Below are 21,493 nucleotides of genomic sequence, written 5' to 3' on the forward strand. Positions count from 1 at the left end.
TGCCTCAGACAAATATCATTTAAATAATTCCCAGTCGAAAGTAAAGGAAAACCTGTGAAACCCAATCCTAACTATTGCATTTTCAACACAACTCTGACACTCAAGGCTCATGCTAAGAATTCATTGGTGAAGAAAGGTTGCAAGAACCAGAGGAACAGGGGCTTTGCTGTGGATTGTGTCTTCTACAAATTTCAGCAGCTACCCATAAAGACAGAAATTATCACCAACTAGACTGCCTAAATGTCAGCAAAAGGAGAAAAACAATAACCAAGTTTAAATGATGGGGAAAGTTCTTGAGGCTCTACCCCTACATATATAACAACAGGAAATGAAGGAATTCATAGAAGAGCAGGATTGCCTTCCACAGGGAAGAGAACATCAATTGGTTTCCCAATACAAAATTGTAGTCCTTGATGTCACACATACCAGCGGCATTATACAGATTGATTAGGTTGGATTAGTGTATTATTTAGGAATATATGCATAATATGTATGTATAGATACATGTAACACAAGTTATTTATGATTCAGAGACAGATATTGGGGTTAAACTTAAAGCTGAATATCAGAAAATCAAAGCAATTGGCCACTAGCTTCTTAGCTCTATCTCAACCTGAATGTGCTGTTCCAGTCTCTATGAGCTCTCACCAAACCTCAGAATGTAAGCTCTCCTCCATGTGACTGGAGAATGAATTCTCCTATCTTCAGTGTGGTTGGAGAATAAATGCATTTATCTTCAATGTAGCAGGAGAATAAATGCCTCATAATAATCCTTGCTCCTGTTTATATACCTCTAGGGCTGGGATTAAAATTGTGAACTATGATTCTGCTTTAGACTGATAATATTTTGTAGATACAGGCAGTCTTGGAATCATACCTCTTAATCCTGAGTCCTAGTATTAAAGGTGCATACCACTAACTCCTAGCTTTAGCCTGCTGATATTAAAGGTGTGTGTGTCTGGCTTCTAAGGCTTTTGGCTGACTTTGCTTTCAGAATCTTTAGGCAAACTTTAGGAAATCAGAAATAACTTGTGTGTGTTTGTGTGTGTATAACAATACATGAAAATAAGAGATGTTGAATTGAAAGTGTCAGAAGAGAATATATAGGAGCTTTATGTGGTAGAAAGAGAAGCTAAAATAAAATGTTCTTTGTTTTTAGAATTTAACTCATTTTTTAATGAAATAAAATATAATGTAATGAAACAAAATTTAATCTAATTGAATAGGATTTAACAAACATAAGGAAAGTGTCCCAATCAAAGGCATCAGAAACAGGGGCCTGTTTATTTACACACTCAGCAATAGCATTGAAAAAACTCATGAAATTGGAAGCCTCAGCAGAGGAAAAGGACATTGTACAGACCAAAGAAGGCCTGTGCATGCTTCTTCTTTGTCTGTGAGTTCACATATGTGACCACAAACCGAAAGTAGAGAGTAATCATGACTTGTGTTGAGGATTATAAATTGCCAAAGCCTAATACAAGTGACATTATTTTCTCAGTAAGGACCTGAATTCTATAGTTTTCATAGTATTACAAAAGAGCACCACCAAATGGATACAACACACCTAATGCTTGAAGAGATAACGAAATATTTTACATTCGAATCACCATATAGAGTATATGTTTTAGAAAAATTTTCATTAGTGTGCTAAATAACTTGATGGGTTAATTTTTTCTTAGAATATTTAATGCATGATCAGTTAGTATTTTGCTTATAGGCCTCTCATAACAATTTGCGTGTGTTACACATGCTCCTTAGTTATCTTGATGCACTGTGGGATAAGATAAAACATTGAGTATATAGGACCTTGAGAGGATGTGTATTCCATGATGTGTTTCCATGACCATGATGTGTCAAGAACCCTCAAGTATTTAAACCCACAGTAAATTTCAAAATTTTCCTTCTGGTACTGATATGAATATTGATAGCAAATACAGGAAAGTTCAAATATCTATTGACCTCCCCTGCTTGCTTATGGTCTGAATACTGATCCCATAGTGAAAGTGGATGATTCTACCTTTTCTTTATTCCACTCTATATAATAACTGTTTCAGTGTTCACCTGTAGTTTATAATGCATCTTCCTTGTTCTATGTAGACAGGATATACACTGAACTTCCTGGGCATGTAACTTGTTTATAAGAGAGTCTAGTTAACATCATGACAATTTTACAAAACATGTATCTGTGTGTTTTACTTTTCTTCTTCTGTCACTGCCCCAGTGATGTCCATCTCTGGAGTCATGCTAAGACAAGGAACTGGTCCAAATAAACATATACAAAAATGATTGATCTATGGGATTATTTTATCTGATAGTTTGGAGGGACAGTCCACAGTGGACAAAGAATGCCTGTAGGTACATGAGGTAGCTGTCTGTAATCAGGAAACAATGGCTGTGTCTGATCATTGCCCTTCCCTTTTCTTTAATCCTGAGAAAACAGTGAGTGGAATGTTGACATACTTAGAATACTCTTTCCATGTCATGTAAATATCTTGATAATTTCTTCACACAAATGATTAAAGATTGGTTTGTATGATGATTCCAGCTCCTGTTAAGTTGACAATACATATGACCAAACACAGTGGAAATGAAATCTCTCAACATTACCCATTGAATATAAGGATTATAATGTTGGATATCCCTACTTACCCTTCTAGTACTCGTTCCCAAATAACTAAACTTCTTCATACTTGGTTCTATCTCATACAACTTCCAAATTCTGTATTATTGTGATAATCTGCCAACATTCAAACACATGAATTGGTTAAGTACACATCCTGTTATTTTGGTATATCCAAATCTGTTCTAATCAATCATTTAACATTAATGTTAGTATATGTGGCTTTTCATAAAGTCCTGAATATTTGCTAATCTTTTAGTTTTTAGTGATCACCCATTCTGTGTGCTATAAAGCCATTGGTTTAGATTCAGTAATCTACCTAGGAGGGTATGGACATCTTCTGCTTTGATAACATTCCTGGTCCAGCCAACAAAAATTGTAATGAGTGAAATGGACAAATGCAGGTCATACAGAGAAAGAGTTCAGCAATAGTTACACAATAGAAAACTTCTCTAGAGACATGTAGTGATAATCACTTTTCCTTCATTTAATTCAATGTACAAAATTTACCTTTTATTGTATCTCCCCTTGAAACACACTATGCTGGATGTCATTTGGGGGCAGTCTATGGGGCCACTGGGAATGGAACAAGTATTTATCCCTAGTTCATGAATGGGCTTTTGCACACCTTTCCCTATAGAAGGATACCCTCTCAGGTTAGATACAATTAAGAAGGCCTTTATCCTGCCCCAAATGATGTGACATACATTGATGATCCCCCATGGGAGGACTCACATACTGTGAGAAGGCAGGGTGGAATGGGGATATGGTGGTGGGAATGGGAGGACAGGAGGGAGAGGGAACTGGGCTTGGTATGTAAAATAAGATTGTTTTTAATTTTAATAAAACATAAATGCACAGACATAAAAAGAATAATACTTTATTAATTCTTAGAATTGCTTACAATGTATATTGACAATATTCACCTGTCCAAATATTTTGAGATACATTTTGCCTCACATTTAAGTGTTGTCATTTACTTTTTAACTGTGGATCTAAATTTATGCTTTCTAAACCATATTCCAAGCATGGTCTATAATAGAGTGTGTTCCTACTGCTATGAGTTGCACACATTTTATGTAACTAATTCTTCCTCTCCCAGAAGATATCCTATACCCCCGCACTTGTAACTACACTTAGCACATTTTGCATGCCTCCAGACTCTTGCTGGAGTTTTGTCTGGCTTTAACTTACATGGGTCTTGTACATAGTGTAACATTTAAGAGTTCCCATGTGCAACTTCTCTGATGTGCAAAAAATATTCTGTCCTTGCACATATTCATTATCTGTGTAATATTATTTATTAAAAGATGTCTTATTACATCCAGGTTCATGAAGACATCTGTGAACATAGAATGAAAATATCAGTCATTCACACCAACCTCTGTATGGTTCCTATTTAATAGGTATACATTTCTCCAAGATACAGAAAGAAATTGACACATCGGTCTTAAGCACTTCAAAATCAAAAATGTTCTGACTAAATGTTACAAGTAAGCTAATCTTCTCATATTAATACCATGACACCATAAAATCAAGTTTATAGCTTTTGTATAGTCTCCCTTTAAGAGGCAAGAGATGGACGACTGTACTCAAAACATTCACTTAACAAAGATAGACAACAACCAAAATAAATACCCACACAATAACAAGAGAAATAACGAGGGTATGAGAGATTAACATCAAAGGATATTGTACAGTCATGCTGAGTAAACGTCAAGAAAACAAGCTGGAGTGGAACGGTTATTCTTGTATACATTTGACGTATTAAAATTAATTAGTGATTATATAAATAAAGTTTTTACCCAAAGAAGATTTTTAAAAATTCAGTCCTGAGGTCAGATTTTTCAGGAAAAAATACAAAAAAATAGCAAATGAATATTTGGCATGAATAGATCTGTGTGTACAATTTTAAATTGTTTTATTTATTTTTCAATTTTTTCCTTTTTATTTTATTTTTTAATTTAGGTTAGAAACAATCTTGTTTCACATGTCAATCCCAGATCCCTCTCCCTCCCCTCTTCCCCTGCCCTCCCCACCAGGTACCCCAGTCCCACACCCAATCTCCACTCAGATCACCAAGGAGGGTGAGGCCCTCCATGGTGGATCTCCAGTAACTGTCATTTCATCCATGGCAGGGCCTAGGCCCTCCCCCAAGAGTCCTGGCTGAGAGACCCTCCCATAAATTATTTTATTTTTTGACATTATAATTGCATCATTTACTCATTTTCTTTCCAAACAACCCCACATATACTCCTTCATGTTCTTGTCAACTTTGCTGGCATATTTTTCAAGTTGTAATTCATAAGTAGAGGGCTAAATAACTGTTTAGTAAAGACCTAAAAGTACCTATAAAGTAATTATATGTGTATGGTAAAATTATATGATTTTTCATGGAGTTATGGCAATAACTTGCCTACTGAATGTTTCTAAATCTTTAAGCATGTTGTGATGCTCAATCTTCCACACTCATTGGAGAAAGAAGAATAGTAATGAATGTAAGAAATTTTATTAAACATAATTGATTTTCAAACCTTTATTTGAGATCACCAGTATGAGAAAATAATTCCGTATACCATCTGTGCAGAATCCACATGCCCAGTTGAAAATGGATTTCTATTATATAAGGTGTTGATAAAAAACAATCCCAGGTAGGTTTGTAAACTTTAATTTAGTAATTGAATCACTTCCAAGAAGATAGTACACTATCAGAAAATGCAGGGAAAGCTCTAGAAGAGACGTAAGCATCAGGCTTGTTTGATGAATATCCATGTAAGGAAGTTGAGCAGTATTAGATATACTGGAAGTAGGTGGCTCCCAGGAGAAAGCAATACCTGTTATTTAGGGATATGTTCTTTGAGAGGGTGCCATGCTTCATCGTTTGTCATTCAGCTGCTTACATATGAGCAACAGTAAACAGATTTGTAGCAGTCTTTCTTTAGGACCACAAGCCAGCTCCCAAATCATGACATAGACTTATTAATACTTATGTATGCTATGCCTTAGTTTAGGCTTATCCCACTATCTCTTATAACCTACTTTAATCCGTTTTTCTTCATCTACATTTTATCTTGGGGATTTCCCTTTCTTTCATTCTGTATATTCTACTTTCACTGCTTCTGCAATGACTGGCTGGCTGGTGGCTCCCTTTCTGTCTGAACCCAGGCAACTTTCCTTCTGCTTTTGATCACTTCTTTTTCTCTCAAGCCCAAATTGGTCCTATTACATACTCTGTCTGCCCAACAGCTTCACCTATTCCTTTATTGCATAGTTATACAGCTTTTAAAGATTTTAAATTATTTTTATATTCCAACCCTTGTTCTGTGTCCTTCCCCCCTCACCCAATCCCACCGTACATCTAATACTCAGAGGAGATGAGGTTGTTAAGGGTCAGCATAGTCTGAGATACCAAGGTGAGACTGAACCAAGCCCCCTCCCCCAGCTTTTCTGCTTTGTGTTACTCTAATCCAGTGCCTTAGGCAGACAAAGGAGCACTATTTTTTCTCAATATGTTTTTATTTAAATTAGAAACATGCAAGCTTAACACGTCAATCCCACCTCTCCTCCCACCTGTCTTCCATTGTCCCTCTACCAGTCCTTCCTTCCAGCCCCCAGCCCAATTCCCACATCATTCCCAGTGAGGATGAGGCCCTCCTTGGGTGATCTCCAAAGTCTGTCATTTCATCCAGAGCATGACCTAGGCCCTTCCCCATGTGTCCAGGATGAGAGAGCATCCCTCCATGTGGAATGGGATTCCAGAGTTCTTTTGTATGCCATGGTGAACACTGATCTACCATCCAAGGCCCCAGGGATTTCTGAGGCCTCCTCACTGACACTATATTCATAGAGTCTAAATCAGTCCCCTGTTGGCCTCTCAGCCATCAGTCTGGGGTTTAAGAGCAAAGGAAAACATCTGTACATCATTAAACAAATCCATCATAAACAAATGTAACACATCTTACATAGTTATAGAAATATTCCATAACACAGATTAAGTGTGGTTTTATTTGTAAAATGAAGAGATAGAACACATGAAGTTTGCATGGAATATGAGAGCAAGACAGGAATTAGAGAAAAAGAATATGGGTCAGATTCTATACTAACACATTATTTATACATGTATACACATTGTATAAAATTATTTTAAAAATAAAGATGAGTTGTTTAGGTTTGAAATTTTTTATTATAGAGCTTGTATTGTGTAAGTGGAAACATGAAAGATGATTTAGATAAGAATCCAATGATCATATGATGAGGAAGAGCTAACAATAACAGATCATTTTAGAGTAAACTCAAGATTACTTTCAATTCTGAGCAGTGTGGATCAGTGTTGAACTGTCTGAAACTCATTCTGCAAATACAGACAACTTCTACTTCCAAAAATCTCTGAGTCTCTTGGTTCATAAATACACCATGGTAATGGCACTCACCAGAATAGCCCTGAACATCTCTATACACATAGCTGCATTTCTTGGAGGCTTTCTGAGATACATGTACATCCCCAACATAGAGGGCAATGACTAAACTGTCAATTATATCCTTTTCATGACACTGTTCATTTTTCCTTTGTTCTTTGATCTTCATTAGATATCACAATACAGTCACCTGCATTCTATAGTAGAAAACATTTCCAACAATGTTCACTAAGAATGTCATCACTGTGTTGTTCAAACCAATTACAGTGGTTATAAGTTTGAAGGTCACTTTTTTAGGTAAAATAATAAAGTGGTTAATCATATCCATGCCCCAAACGACACCATTCCCACGGTACCCTTATACAAATATTCTTCTTTATACTCTGTCTGGAATCTCTCCTGTTTTCATTTACAAAAATAAACACCTTGACCCTGGCCACATCATCATTATGTGAAATAGCTACCCTATGGGCTTTGTCCACAGCAATTTCCCTAACATATAAAATGAAGGCAAATTCCTGTTATTCAGCATGCAAGAATTCAGTGACAGGATCAACTTACTCTCTTTCTAACAAAGCACCAAGCAAAGACTATGGTGACTATGGAAGATTTTCTGCATCATGGTTTCCATGGCCAGCATCCTAGGATTCAACTTTCCTTCCAAGTGCTTAAATATTTTTGAAGTGTTCCTATTAATTTTTATTATGCTTATGAAAAATGGGGTTAAAGGTATATGTCAACACACCTAATGGTATTTTATATTGAACCAGACTTTTATTCAGCCTGATAATTTTCATGTAATTGTTCTAGATTTTTGATGAAATGCAGGATTAATCTCTCCTCCATTTGTTTTGTTCAGAGAAGTTCTTAGTTTTGTATAGATATTCTAATGAACATTATTTTCCTCTTAATCAATTGTGATAAAAATTTAGGAGAGCCCTTGAAAACAACTTGGTATTGGCAAAGAAAATAGACAGGTAGACTAGTGGAATCAAATTGAACACCCTGACATTAACCCATACACATATGATCACCTGAACTTTGGCAAATAAGCTAAAATTATACAATGGAAAAAAGAGAGCATATTCAACAAATGGTTCAGACATAACTGGATCCTGGCATTTAGAAGACTGCAGATAGATGCATGTCTATAGCCATGCACAAAACTTAAGTACAAATGAATAAGAGAACACAACATACAGGCACCCACACTGAACCTCTTAAAAGAGACAGTAGGAGGTATCCTTGAAAAATTGGTACAGGAGACTCCTTCCTGAAGATAACACCAGCAGCACAGACAGTGAGATTGACAATTAATGAATGGGACCTCGTGAAACTGAGAAGCAAAGAACACAGTCAAGAAGACAAAATGGCAGCCCACAGATTAGGAAAAGATGTTCACTAACCCCACATATGACAGAGGGGTGATTCCCAAAATTACAAAGAACTCAAAAGCAAGTCTCCAAAATACCAAAGGATCCAATTAAAAAGTGAGGTACAGAACTAAATAGACAATTCTCACTGGAGGAGTTTAAAATGGCTGAGAGACACTTATGAAAGTGCTCAACATCCCTAGCCATTTGGGACATGCAAATCAAAACAACTCTGAGATACCGTCTTATTCCCGTCAAAATGACTAAAATAAAAAACACCAGACAGTTTATGCTGGAGAGGATGTGGAGAAAGGGGAACACTCCTCCACTGCTGGTGGGAGTGCCAACTCATAAAGCCACTATTGAAATCTGTATGGAGATTCCACAGGAAAATGGGACTCAGTCCAACACAAAACCCAGCAATTCTACTCTTACGCATATATCCAAAAGATGTACATTCATACAACCAGGACGTCTTTTCCAATATATTCATAGCAGCATTATTTGTAATAGCTAGATCCTAGAAGTAACCTTGATGCCCCTCAACTGAAGAGTGGATAGAGAAGATGTGGAACATTTACACAATGGATACTTCTCAGCTAAAAAGAAAACAATGTAATTTTGAAGTTTGCAGGCAAATGGACAGCACTAGAAGAAACCATCCTTGTCACAAAAAGATAAACATGATATATATTCACTCATATATGGATTGTACACATGTATCAGTGGAGTGCCAGCATAGAATCCCATGACCAGAGAGTCTGGGAAACAGGAAGGACCATAAGAGAGATATGCACTGTACCCCATAGAAGGGGAATGTGTCAATATCTCCTGATCAGATTGGAAACAATGAGGGGCAAGGGGAGAGGGAGCAGGAAAAAGAATGTGGGAGGACAGAAGAAGGAGGGGGGAGTAGTAAGGTTGAGTCTTGGGAAGAATAGAGGAGAGCAGGATGAGAGATACCATACTAGACAAGTCATTATAGGTTTGAGGAGAGATCTGGAACTAGCGAGATTTCCAGAGATCTGCAAGGATGACACCAACTGACAAATGAATAAATAGTGGAGACACTATTGTAAGTGCCCCTCCCTGATAAAGAGTTTGACAATTACCTTATATGCCATCCTAGAACCATCATCCAGTGACTGATGGAAGCAGAGACGCACACCCATAGCTAAACACTGAACTGAACTCTGAACTCCTGGAATCCAGTGACAGAGAGGGACGTGTCATGAGCAAAGGGGTCAAGATTGGACTGGTAAAACTCATAGAAACAGCTGACCTGAACAAAGGAACCTCTTAGACACCAGACTGATGTCTGGAAGGCCAGCATGGGACTGATTCATACCACATGAATGTGGGTGTAAATGAGGAAGCCTAGGCAATCTATGGGAACTTGGATAGTAGATCAGTATTTACCCTTGGCATACAAATGGACTTTGGGTGCCCGTCCCACAATGATGGATGCTCTCTCAGCCTGGAATCTTGGAGGAGGGCCTAGGCCCTGCCCTGAACAAATTGAGGGACTCTGGAGATCCCGCATGGAGGACCTCACTTCAACAGAGTGGAGATTGGGTGGGGTGCTAAGGGGACTGATGAGGGAGTGTGGGTGAGGGAACCTGGATTGATATGTGAAGCAAGCTTGTTTCTAATTTAATTAAAAAAGAAAAATCAGGAGTGTATATAGACATTTTGGCACCATTATTTTATACTCAGCTGTCAATACAAAAATAGTACATGCATCATTATATTTCTGAATACCACAAGACATTACACTCATGTATCATCTTTCATTTGATTTATATGTTTACACTGAAGGTGAGAATTTCACATATTTCTTTTTCCACTTTTATTCAAGTTTTTTCTAAAATGATACAACTTGATTACTGTTTTTCCTCCTACTCCTACTACTCCTCCCAAATCTCCCTTTCCCACTTAAATACACTCCATTTCTGCTTATCATTAAGAATCAAATGGGATTCCTAAGTATAAAAATGAATTAAACCATCATATTGATGTTGGTTTTCTATTGAATCATAATCAACTTCTGCAAGAATTTGATCTTATGAGATATTGCTAGATCTAGCAATAGCCTTTTATTCAATATTATTAACCTCTTCTTTAAACTGGGATTCTATTTTAATTGTGTTTCAGACTCTAGAACAGCTTTAATCAAATCAATAGAATATACAGGAAAAAATTGTTACAGACCACCTATTTATCATCTCCTTCACAAAAGGTGAATGGATGCCATAAGAGACTATAGCTTCCTTGAATTTCCCTAAATCTAACATTGGCACAGACCTCCAGGTAGCTCTTATAGAATCTCTTTCACTTGACACTCCCTGTAAGTTTATTGAATATATTAAAATTGTTTAAAGACTGTAGAGTGTTCCTTTTTACCCTGACACTTCAATGATGAATCTCTATAATCTGTTTTAATTAATTGTTCTAAGTTCTGCATCTTAAAACTCATACTAACCAACTCTTTTAGAGATTAACCAAGAATTATCAAAAGAGCAAAGATAATCAAAATAATAATTAACATTTATTCAATTACCATTAAGTGTGTTATTTTGTTGTCTTTGAATAGTTTCAATTCTGAAAATGGGTTAGATGTTGTTAAAAGACATTTGATTACAAATGCTGCTGGATTAATCCAACCTATATATTTTGAAAATGCCTTGATTTCAAAATATCAGTCTAAGGATATGTTACTTTGGAAAATAGCTTATGCTTTTGAATCCATAGAAGAAGGAAAGCTGTGGATTCCTTACATACTAATAAGGACTAACCAAGAAAGACCCACTGAAGCAGTGGCTCAGATGATCCATCATCCAAAATGTGGTTGGAGGTAGTCTCAGACTAATTCAGAATGTATTTGGACAAGTTTCTGGGGTTTCTTGGGGGTCACATTGGGATTTACAGCACCCCCAAATAGCAAGAAGCACTTTAGAAAGAAGTATAAGCATGGCCCTAAATATTGTTTAAAAATAATTGTTTCAATTTATATGTGGCTGGTTATAAGTAGTCAGTGATCAAAGTCAATGCCTTCCTAAGAAAATGGCAATATTATGTAGAAATTAATACTTTCCATTGGTATGGATTTTAGTTTATAGATACATATTTAAAATCAATTTTTCTATATGTATGTTGCTACACTTGTTTAGATTTTGTATTTATAAAATTCATTTAAAATATAATATAGATCTTAGACCTGAATTCTTCCAGCTCACCGTCTCTCAGATCCCATGGCTTGGGGACTGCAGCCAGGTAGACTCCCCCCAGGACAAACAATTAACAAGGAGCCTGCAAAGAGAGATACTCCACTTCCACTCAAACCCAGGGCAGAGGGCAGAGAGCACAGGCCAGAGACTATTGGATTTGCTTGCACCTACCAGATGGGAACACGGGTCGCCTATCAACCAGGAAAAGAAGAGACTCTACACCCACTGGAATAAGTGATGGGTAAAAGGCAATATAAGAAAACACCCAGCAACAGAAAAACAAATATGAAACCACCAGAATCCATGTATTCCACACCAGTAAGACCTGAACACTCCAAAGTGGATGAAGCAGAAGGGAATGACCCTAAAAACACCTTCATGAAATTGATAGAGGCCCTCAAAGAGGATGTGAGAAAATCCCTTAAAGAAATGGAAGAAAAAACAAACCAAAAATTCCAAAAAAATCAAAGAAAGGGAGGAATACACAAAGCAAAAATTACAAGTAAAATTCAAACAATGCAAGGATTGAAAGGTGACATGGAGACAATAAAAACATCACAGTCTGAAGTAATGCTGGAAATCGAAGAACTAGGGAAACAGATAGATACTACAGACACAAGTATAACGAACAGAATACAAGGGATGGAAGAGGGAATCTCAGGTGTTGAAGACACACTAGGAGAAATAGATTCATCAATCAACTAAAATCTGAAGTCCAACAAATCCCTAACAAAAAATATCCAGGAAATATGGGACACCATTATAAGACCAAACCTAAGAATAATAGGTATAGAAGAAGGTGAAGAAACCCAACTCAAAGGAACAGAAAACATATTCAACAAAATCATAGAAGAAAACTACTTTCTCAACCTAAAGAAAGACATGCCAATGAAGGTACAAGAAGCATACAGAACACCAAATAGAGTGGACCACAAAAAAAGTCCCCTCGCCACATAATAATCAAGACCCCAAGCATACAAAATAATGAAAGAACACTTAGAGCAGCTAAGAAAAAAGGTCAAATTATATATAAAGGCAAACCTATAATAATTACACCTGACTTCTCCATGGAAACTCTGAAATCCAGAAGGTCCTGGATAAATGTTCTATCAATACCAAAAGACCATGAATCGCAGCCCAGACTACTACACCTGGCAAAGCTCTCAATCATTATAGATGGAGAACACAAGATATTCCATGACAAAACCAGATTTAAGCAATACATATCCACTCTCCCAGCCCTACAGAAAGTTCTAGAAGAAAAAAAAATCCCACTAAAGGATGTTAACTACAACCAGAAAAATATAGGAAATAGATAATCCCACATTACCAATACCCAAAAGAGAAAAGGGGCAGAAATCCACATACAATTCCACAAAGAACAACCTTTCCAAAACAAAAAGGAACCAGTAATCAGTCATTAATATCCCTCAGTATTAATGGTCTTAATTCGCCCATAAAAAGGCACAGGCTGAGAGAATGGATTTGAAGACCTTCTGCTGCATACAAGAAACATACCTCAGCCTCAAAGACACACATTACCTCGGAGTTAATGGTTGGGAAAAGATTTTCCAATCAAATGGACCCAAGAAACAAGCAGGGGTAGCAATCCTATTATCTAAAAATATAGACTTTAAACTGAAATCAATCAAAAGTTATGAATGAGGTCATCTCATATTCAACACAGGGAAAATCTACCAAGATGGAGTCTCAATTCTGAACATCTATACCCCAAATATAAAGACATCCACATCCATTAAAGAAACATTACTAAAACTCAAACCACACATAGAAACTCACACACTAAGAGTGGGAGACATCCCTACCCCACTGTCACCACTAGACAGGACTACAAGAAAGAAACTTAACAATGAAAAAAAGGAACTAATGGAGGATATGACCCAATTGAGTTTGACAGACATCTATAGAACATTCCAACCAAACACAAAAGAATATACCTTATTCTCAGTGCCACATGGAACCTTCTCAAAAATTGACCACATAATTGGAAACATAGCAAACCTCAAAAGGTACAAAAAAGTGGGAATAACTCCATGTATCTTATCAGATCACCATACTAAAAAGTTAGAGTACAACAACACAAACTGCAGAAACCCTACATACTCATGGAAATTGAATAATGTGTGCTATTGCACCATGCTTAGTTCCAAGAAGAAATAAAAAAGAAATTAAAGAATTCCTAGAATAAAATGAGAATGAAGACACAGCATACCCAAACTTACTGGACACTTTGAAAGCAATGCAAAGAGGAAAGTTCATAGCACTAAGTGCCCACATGAAGAAACTGGAGAATAGTCACACTAGAGAATTAACAGCACAACAGAAAGCTCTAGAACACAAAGAAGCAAACTCACGCAGGAGAAGTAGATAGCAGGAAATATTCAAATTGAGGGCTGAAATCAATAAAGAAGAAACTAGGAAAACAATACAAAGAATCAATGTAACAAAAACTTGGTTCTTTGAGAAAGTTAACAAGATAGACAAACCTTTATCCAAATTCACCAAACGGCAGAATGTGAACATGAAAATTAACAAAATCAGAAATGAAAAGAAGGACATAACAACAGACACTGAGGAAATCCAGAGAATCATCAGGTCATATTTTGAAAACCTGTACTCCACAAATATCGAAAATTTAAAGGAAATGGATGACTTCCTGGATAGTTATCTCCTGCCAAAATTAAATCAAGAACAGATAAGCAATTTAAATAGACCTATACCACCTAAGGAAAGAGAAGCAATCATCAAAAGTCTCCCAACTAAAAAAAGCCCAGGGCTAGATGGCTTCAGTGCAGAATTCTACCGGAAATTCAAAGAACAGCTTATACCACCTCTCCTCAAAGTATTCCATGCAATAGAAACAGAAGGGTCTTTGCAAAACTCTTTTTATGAGGCTTCAATAACATTGATACCCAAGCCACACAAAGACACAACTAAGAAAGAGAACTTCAGACCAATTTCCCTCATGAACATTAATGCAAAAATACTCAATAAAATACTAGCAAATCATGTTTTTTCCAAAAATTGCACCAAGGTAAAGCAGAGCTTTAACTGATGCAGGTATGGTGTTAGGTGTTAGCAGTATTGTCCCCACTATGCCTTCACTGACAGTAACACAACCCCCAAAAAAGGTATGGAGAGAGTGGAAAGCCTTGTCTTGCTCCTTATTTTAGAGGAATTGTGTTGAGTATCTGTCCATTTAGTTTGATATTGGCTGCTGGTTTGCTGTATATAGTTTTATTATGTTTAGGTATGTTCCTGTTATCCCATATATCTCCAAGAACTTTATCATGAAGGGATGGAACTAGAAGAAACTATCCTGAGTGAGATTACCCAGTCACAAAAAGAGAAACATGGCATGTACTCCCTCACCCTCCCTGGGGAAATGAGAGGATATTGGGGGTTTGGTGGGTTTGCATGTGAGGAGGGGAGGGAAAGGGATAGGGACCTGGAATTGTCATGTGAAGCAACCTTGTTTCTAATTTAAATTTAAAAATAAAATAAAAATAAATAAATAAAATATAAAAAAATACTGGCAAATCGGATCCAAAAACTCATCAGAAACCTCATCCTTCATTGTCAGGTAGCCGTCATTCTAGGGATGCAGGGTTGGTTCAACATAAGAAATCAACGTAATCCACCATATAAACAAGCTGAATAACAAAAATCACATGATGCTTAAAAAGCCTTTGACAAAATCCAACAACTCTTCATGGTAAAGGTCTTGGAGAGATCTGGGATAACAAGAACATACCTAAACATGATAAAAGCTATATACAGTAAACCTATATTATTATGAGTGTGGTTAAATTCCTTAAGTTGGAGTTTTCCTTCCAGTACTTTCTGTAGGGCTGTATTAGTGGATATGTATTGTTTAAATCTGTTTTAGTGGGGTGTGTGTGTGTGTAATGTCTTGTTTTCTCCATCTATATTGATTGAAAGCTTTTCTGTATATAGTAGTCCTTGCTGGCATCATGGTCTATTAGTGTCTTTAGAATGTCTGTCCAGTGCCTTCTGCCTTTCAGAGTTTCCATGGAGAAGTCAGGTGTGATTCTGATAGGTTTGCTTTAAGGTTACTTGGTGTTTTTCCTTTGCTGCTCTTTAGTATTCTTTCTTTAATCTATATATTTGGTGTTTTAGTAATTATTTGACAAGGGGACTTTTTTCTGGTCCACTCTATTTGGTGTGTTGTAGGTTTATTGTACTTTCATTGTCTGTCTTTTAAAGGTTGGGGAAGTTTCATCTATGTTTTGCTGAATATATTTTCTGTACCTTTGAGTTGGGATTCTTCTATACCTATTATTCTTAGGTTTGGCCTTTTCACAGTGTCCCATATTTCCTGACTTATGATTTTCTTAGGTCAATGAATCTCCTTCTCTTAGTGTATCTTCAAAGATTGTGATTCTCTCTTACATCACTTGTATTCTGTTGTTATGCTTGCATCTGCCATTCCTGATTTTTTACCCACCTCTTCTAATTCCAGAATTCCTTCAGAGTGTATTTTTATTTTATTTATTTTAGCTTTCAAAATTTGTATTATTTGAATTCTTTCTTGCAATTTTTGGGTTGTCTTTTCCTCCATTTATTTAAAGGATTTTCTCATTACCTCTCTTAGGGTCCCTATCATCTTTATGAAGTTGTTTTTAAAGTCACTCTTCTTCTTTATCTCTGTTGGTACATTCAGGTCTTGCTGATGTAGAGTCCCTAGACTCTGGTGGCGTCATATTGGCTTTTCAGTTGATGAACGTATTTTTGTGTTTTCATCTTCCCATTCCTTCTTCCAGTGGTTACAGATGGGAACTTTTCCTCTCCTGGTGGGTACGGGTCCAAGGTTCTCTTCAGGTGGGGGCACGTAGGTCCAATATTCTGATTGCTCTCACCATGGGTGCAGGATTGACTGAGGTATTCCTCTCCTGGTGGGTGGAAGCTAGATTAGGACAATGCCATTCGGCAGACTGGAGTGTGTTTGGTGAGCCAGGGGTGAGTTGACCTGCCTGCAGTCCCCAGGCCAGGAGACTCCAGCATGGGCCAGCAGAAGGAAGTCAGACCTAAGGTGGGGTCAGAGCTCACCTGTACCCTGAGTAGGGGCTGGGAGTGGCCCAACAATCTCAGCATGCCCGAAGTTGCTTGGTCAGGAGATCCCAGAGTGACCAAGCAGAAGGAAGTTTCAGCCTAGAATCCAAAGACCATTTGGCCCATCAGTGTTGTTCCAAGAGACATGAATTCCTCACACAGAGCACTAAGCTTCCAGGATTACTGTTTGGGTGTCACATTGCCAGGTCTTCCAGCAGTCAGGGCTGTGGGAAGGACTGGTCTCAGTGACCCAGACCCCTTTACTAATTACCAGAGAAATCCTCATTGAGTCAAGAGACTTGTTGAATCAGAGTCTCCTGTTACATGTAGTTTTACTAAGCTAAAGTTAGAGTCTTCATTTTTATTTAGTCAGAAAACAAGAGATGATGGGGGATGTCCTATATGCTGCAACTATATGTTTTTCTTACTGATTGGTGAATAAATGCTGATTGGAATATATCCAGGCCAAAAAAATATAGGCAGCATTACAAGAATAGAAATCCTGGGAAGAGGGAGGCAGAGAACATACCATTTATATACCAGAGATATACAATATAGCTGAAGAAGTGGTAACATGTCAGAGCATTACTGGTAAGCCACAGCAACTTGACAATAAATATTTTAATAGAAATTGGTTAATAATTTAGAAAGATTTGGTGATTAAATTGCCTCAACCATTGGTCAAACAGTTTAAAATGAATATAAACCACTTTGTGTTTATTTGGGACTAAAGAGCTGTGTGACTTTGCAAGATAGAAACTCCATCTTCAGAAAGATTGTGAGTATATTGGAAGCAGAGTGATTTAGTACTGAATTCCCATCTCCAATAATGTAGTTCTTCTCTCAAGGTCATTCCTCCTAAGTCTCCCCAGAGAGCAAAGTATTAAGTATTCAAATATGGGAGCATTTAGGATACAGTCACATGTAGAGTATACTATTCAACTCCCTGTCTTCCAAAGCCCCATATATATATATATATATATATATATATATATATATATATATATCATAATAAAAGCTTCATTTCAATCAAATTCTGAAGGCCTCATTGCTTGCCTGAATTCCTTCCTTTCTACTGACATTCCTTCCTTCCTTCCTCCCTTCCTTCCTTCCTTCTCTTCTTCTTTTCTCTGTGTCATAATTAACTTTACTGAGGCCTCTGACTGGATACATAATTAAGGGTTTTCCATAAATAGTATTTATTGCAAGCAGCCCCTTACCAGACACCAAGGGACAAGTAGATGCAAATCATCAATATGATATTATAGGTAGCCTTTGCAAAATATCTTATGATGACATGTCCAGCCATTTTCTGATGTAAAACAGTCATCAAAAGGGTCCAGTAGAAACATTTTTGAGAACAGGAACACAAACATTGGCAATACCCATGGAGACAGGGACTAGATGCATAAGCACAGTGCCAAAGTGTCCAGTCACATTGAATATAACAGTACAGAATGCTTGCCCTATTATTCTATCCACTGAACTAGCATACCCTACCAGTTGCTATTGTTCTCAAATGCCCCAGAGCCTTTCACTGTCTCAACAATGTTTTAAAGTCATATGTCTTTTCTGAGATAAAAAGTAAACTCTTAGTTTTAGTAATGCATAAAACAAAATAGAATACAATGTATGTATCCACAGCATATAATGGAGTGCAAATTTCTGAAAGGATAAACCAGGGAGTAGGAAGGATTCAACTGTTCTCTGGAGAAAGAGAAATGGGATGAATTATAGTAGCTGTCTCCCAACGAACAGTTTAACACTATAGTAGTCATTTGATCACTTAGATCGAATGATTTACATTGTATACATTATATATCAGAATCCAGAATAAGCAAGTTTGAATGTCATGGAAGGATAGAACTTGCAAGAGAGTGTGGGCAAATATCTATGGAATAAACCCAGAAAAAATCACATATTGATATGCAATACTGCATGCATTTTAGTCAATTTCAGTTGCAGTCAAGTTGACAACCAAGTATAGCTTGCACATAATTCCTATCATGCAATTCTAGATCTCATTACAGGAAACAGTAAGTCCTGAAAGTCTGTGTTCAATGTTAAAGGGATGAGTTGTTCTCACATCTCCAATTTTGCTGGAATGCAATTACAACATTTTGTTGGCATGGTTTAACTATCTGCATGCAGTAATGCTTGGAAGATGATCCACAAAATCTCTACTACAACTCAGCCTTCACATTCACATTCACAGCTTTATGTAATATCCACTCGGGGCCTTTTATCCATTTTATTCCTTAATCAGAGACTGATCTGCCATATGTTGACTAGTGTAAGCATTGGTCTGTAATAGATGAGGAATAACCACTAATCTCTATATTTTTGTGTCTTGCATTCATCCAAACCAAATTCATGGCTTTAACAACATAACTGAATTTAACATCCTTCTTGGAATGGACTCTCAACTATAGAATCCATTTACCTTCATCTTTTTTTTCAAATTCCTTCCTAGAAGCAGAAAATTCTTTAACACATTTATTAGATGAATGTGCAGCTGGGGGTGTATTTTCATCATATACTATTCCTTTTACTTCACTTTAGAAAAGCAGACCTCTCTAAAATGGCAAATATAATCTCTTCCCATGCAAGACTTGGTTGCAACATTGTTTTCATTCATATTACTTATGCCCCATTTGTTATTTTTACCCCTGCATAAGCATAACAGCTATAAGTAACACCTGTGCCACAGATTCATGAATACAATGTCTTAAATTTTCCTCTACCGAAGAAATTAGTCTGGTACATTTTAACATAGCATGAGGCAATTTTCTGGAAGTGCATAAATATCTATCAGATCCTTTGTTACAATAGCAAATAGACTGCCCTATATCCCATTTTCTAATATTCTTCCCATTGAAACCTCCTAAGCCAGTTCTCTTCTCTCACCTGGCTCTCAGCATTGCAGTCTTCCAGGGTCTCATTGGAGTGATTAATTAAACTCTAATTACAGAGTAGAGTTTGCTAGTCTAAACTGCCAACATCTTCCACTTTTCCTCCAAAAATATTTCCATGTTGTTCATAGCCACAATTTATTCTTTAGAATATATATATATATATATGTGTGTGTGTGTGTGTGTGTGTGTGTGTGTGTGTGTGTGTGAGTGTGTGTGTCTTCTCTGTTGCTCTCATCAATTACCATGACCAAAGGCAATGTGAATGAGCATTGCATGAATAGTGTTCCTCTATCACAAGACCTTTTCAATTGTACCAGTGTTGAATATGAAATTTCTACTTAAGAATAATAATCTCCCTCATTTTATAGGCAAATTTATATGATCTTTATCACATTTAAAAATTCCTTACATTTCTTTTCTCATGAGCTTTTGCATATGTATATTCCACATTTTTCTGCAAATTCTTGAGCTTAAAGAAAAGTGAGCATAAGACAGACATCACCTGCCTAAATATTATCCTATTGTGCACTTTTCTCCATAGTTCAAATTAGTTCATTGGTTTTGAATTAAGCCTCACTAAATTTCTCACGACGTGAAAAAAATGTAGTGGGTATTCTGTCATAATACAATGTTAGTCAGAGACATATAACTGGTCAAACTATTTTCTGGGCAAGGCTGTGGTATTTATTTGGTCCCAAGTATCATTTAAATGTGCAAGAAAAGAATTGTGTCCACAATGATCCTTTGCACCTTTCATAGAAGACTTGTCAAAAACCATATATATAACATATACATACAATTACACACATAAAATTATAGAACTAAAATCTAGGACAATAAGTGTGGTGGAAAACTGGCCTTTTCTCTTGCTGAACAGAGGAGGAAATGGGCATCAATGTTGCACTCATAATAACCAGTACTAAAGCCCATCCATAACAGTCAATTTGTTTATCAATCAATTACTTTCTCCAAATGTATTCTAAAATATTGTGAATAACAATTTGCCATGTCCAATTTTTCTCCTTACTATTTTGCTTATATGTTCATGTACATATATTTTCATAACTACTAATTTCACAGCTAATACATATGTGTCAGTAAAACACTAGAAAAAATGTTTAAATGTATGTTTTTCCATTTCACTAGGAATTTCCCCAAATGAACACCTGTTTAAGTCTCCTGCTCATACTGCATTAAATTATCTTGTTTGAAGTTTTATCCAAGAAATTCTTAGTCTGCAGACTCAGCATCATGTCTCTGGGAGAGGTTGCTGTGAATTAATTGACACGCACACACTCATCCTTCCTAATGTAGGACAGGATATTATTGGGGTTCAATATCCAACCATAGCTTTAGCATATTTCACAAATCTTTCACAGCTCTAATCTTCTGTTGTGGACTAAGAATTAGAACCCTATTTTTGAGAGCTTAATTTAGTATATTTGCTATTAGGATGCATTGAGGTATTTTTTGGCTATTATCTTTGATGGAGAAAAGACGTGAACTTCTCAACCATCCACAAATACCAAGGAAGAAATAAGTTGTGGTTGAAGCTAGTACTCTAGATGCCAGAATAGATAATGAGAAAATGTCCTTTATTTATAGAATTACTAAGAGTGAAAGCTCAAAGCTGAGAATGTAAAAAGGAAACATGATTTTTACACTGAAAGTAAATGACTTGTTTGAACCAGAAAACTTCAAGGGAAGAATGGGTTTTCCAAATTGAGAAATAAACTGGTTGTCCTGTGTGGGCATCATATTGGTCTGCTAACATAGATGTATCATAGAAAGAAATTCTGAGAATCTGGCAGAAAATGGACAAGGAATTCTCCCACTGATTGTCTTT

At 36.6% G+C, this 21,493-nt stretch overlaps 1 protein-coding gene and 1 non-coding gene across 2 annotated transcripts in view; one reads left to right on the top strand and one right to left on the bottom strand.

The window, feature by feature from the left end:
- The window catches only part of LOC101844785 (zinc finger protein 54-like), a 1,121,204-nt gene that overhangs the window by 519,699 nt on the left and 580,012 nt on the right, over positions 1-21,493 (top strand). The window lies entirely within an intron of this gene.
- On the bottom strand, positions 14,673-14,796 carry LOC121135437. The gene has a single exon (XR_005872561.1). It is a non-coding gene; the product is annotated as a U4atac minor spliceosomal RNA (small nuclear RNA).

Source organism: Mesocricetus auratus, unplaced genomic scaffold (genome assembly GCF_017639785.1).
Source record: "Mesocricetus auratus isolate SY011 unplaced genomic scaffold, BCM_Maur_2.0 Super-Scaffold_100037, whole genome shotgun sequence".
In the NCBI taxonomy this organism is placed as follows: domain Eukaryota; kingdom Metazoa; phylum Chordata; class Mammalia; order Rodentia; family Cricetidae; genus Mesocricetus; species Mesocricetus auratus.